The sequence below is a fragment of the Suricata suricatta genome, chromosome 8 (genome assembly GCF_006229205.1).
Source record: "Suricata suricatta isolate VVHF042 chromosome 8, meerkat_22Aug2017_6uvM2_HiC, whole genome shotgun sequence".
Taxonomy (NCBI): Eukaryota; Metazoa; Chordata; class Mammalia; order Carnivora; family Herpestidae; genus Suricata; species Suricata suricatta.
In genome coordinates this window covers 111,804,519-111,807,257 of record NC_043707.1, presented here as the reverse complement: position 1 = coordinate 111,807,257, position 2,739 = coordinate 111,804,519, and positions in this window count along the sequence as shown.

Here is a 2,739-nt window from a genome sequence, read left to right as displayed (position 1 = left end):
CCCCAGGCCCCTGAACCACCAGCGAGTCTAATAGCAGAGTCGCTGTGGTATCAGCGCCCACGCCCAGGCTCCCACACCTGTTGCCTCCAGCTCCCCCTCCTATTGGCCTCATCCCGGTTCTGAGAAGCCCCACCTGCTGCCTGCCGGCTCCCTGACCATCTGTGGCAGCCTGTGGGATCCAGAGGCCTCTGGCCTCTCACAGGCCACTGGCCTGCGGGTCAGGCTCTGGGCCCAGACAGATGCTTTAGGAAGCCTGTGTCATGGCTGACAGTGTCTCTGTAGGGAGGCCAGGGCTACAGTCAAAGCTGGGGGCCCTGCCTGGCCTGTCAGTCAGCCTGACACTCTTGGTTCCCCTTGGTCAGGACACGGTAATGGGGGCCGATACCCGACCTGAGTGTCCCCTGTACTCAGGGAGAGGCGAGGCCTGAGCTGGGAGGCAACACCAGGTTCTTGTATTGCCTGGGCCTGCCACTGAGTCCTTCCTGTCCCACGTCACCTCCCTTCCCTCCCTGGGCCTCTGTTTTCTCGTCCAGTCCACAGGGATGGTGTCAGAAAATAAGGGGCCTCCCGGCCCTGGCCCCATGTCTCCGTGTTGGCAGTACCTCCTCACGGCACCACCCCATCCCCTGGGCTGGAGTGTGGGTCTGACTGGCTGCTCCCTGGGCGCCTCAGGCTGGCCCAGCCCACGGTGAGAGAGGAATGAGGCCAGAGAGACCAACTCTGCATTTCCTCCTGGTCCTTCTCCACCTCTAATCAGCGGGCCAGCAGGTGCACAACTGAGGCACAAACAGTCCTGCAGGCAGAGGTCCAGTCAGAAATGCATCGAGCCATCTTTGCTTCTGTCCCAAACCTTCTCTAACTAGACCAATTTATTCCTATGCCTCGGGCAGCTGAGGACAGGGGGTGTTGACCTGAGGCGCTAGATCTGGGAGAGGCAGGGCTGAGTGGGAATGAGGGACCTGGCCCATGTCCTGGTCAGCCCCGTGACCTTGAAGTTACTTCCTTTGGTCCTTTACTAGGGAATTCTTTCATTTTTCATGAGGTCACTCAACAGATAGTTTTGTGGTACATGCTCCATGCCAGACACAGTTCTTGTTACTGGGACAGGACGGGGAGCGAAACACAGTCCCTGCCCTCATGGGGCTGGCCTCCTGGTGGGGAGCAAGTAACAAATACTTAAGCCACAAAGATGGTTGTCAGGTGTCAAGACAGTGACACCCCCCATTTGGAACCTAGGAGCGGATGGACAGTGGGAGAGCAGACAGGACCTGGGTGGGGGGTTTTGACCTGTGATCTGGGCTTTCCAGGCCAGCGCTTGCAGCCTCAGTGTCCTCTGTAAAATAGAGATGCTCATGGTGCCCACCCTGCAGGGCTGTTCGGGGACTGTGTGAGATGGTACCTGGTGAGGACCACGTGCCCAGAACCTCAGGTCTGTCTCTTCTTTTGCATCACAGTTAAGGTTACATCTTTGTTTTGAAAAGAGGAGAGTGAAGCTCAGAGAAGTCAGGTGGTTTTCCCCAGGCCACCCAGCAGGTCAGCTCCCTGTCTCCTCTGCTCTGCTCCTACATAGGCGCTGCCTGTCCACCCAGACCTGGGCCTGGCCCACCATTAGGTGCAGTAAGTGTTCTGAATTGGACTGTCTTTGAATGTATGTTATAAACTGAGGATCCTATTTTTAAAGTGGTTTTTATTGTTTGGGGGTTACAAAAGTAAGATATGTTCACGATACATCTTCAGACCACGTAGAAACATGTAACATGGGTGCCCCTGGCCATCCTTTCCCTCCAACCTCTCAGCTCCAGGCCCTTTCTGAGTTTTATCACAATGCAGTTATGTCACCTGTCTTTGGGCCTCCTATACCTGGAGTCCTATAGTATATTTCTTATGTTTAGTCTTTCAACATAATTTTTTTGAGACTCATACTTGTTATCTTCCTATCTGTAGTTCTTTTTTTTTTAAGTATTTTTTTTAAAGTAATCTGTACATCCAGTGTGGGGCTCGAACTCATGATCCCAAGATCAAATCACAAGTCGGATCCTCTTTCTACTGAGCCAGCCAGCTACCCACCCCTGTAGCTCTTGTTTATAATTGAGTTGTATTATATTCTACGAGTATACCACATTTCCCCATCTTAAGTAGTGGATATTTGTGTTGTTTCTCATTTTGGGGTTATGAATAAAGGTGCCCGGAACGTGCTCCCATGAATGTGGATGTATTGAGCTTATATTTTAATCCTGGCTGTCCCACTTGGGAGCTGTGAGATGCCAGCCAGGTTCCTGTTGAAGTCTCTGAACCGCCTTTCTTCATCTTTAAGAGCAGGTGAATAAGGCCTGGCCCCCAGCGCTGTGTGGGATGAGGTGAGCCCCGTGGGGAGGCTAGCAGGCATCGGCCATGGGCAGGGACTTCACTAACAGATAGATAGAGTATGTTACACTCCACCTGTGCCTTTGCTCCTTTTGTACCCTCTGCCTAGAACATCGCCACCTCCTCTTCTGCTTCTTAAAGGGGCAGGCAGGAGTTTCCTAATTCTAACCGTTCCCACCTCCACTCCTCCTAGAGACAGGTCCCTCCTCTGATAGAAGTCCCACTCCCCTTCACGTGTATTTATCTTTGGATTTGAGTCACTCTCTGCCAGCCTCACTCAGAGTCATGTCTCATGCGTATTTATTCCCTGGGAAACCATGGCCGGCCTGAGAATAGGGACCAGATCTGAGTCTTTGGGGGCACCTCCATCCCCCA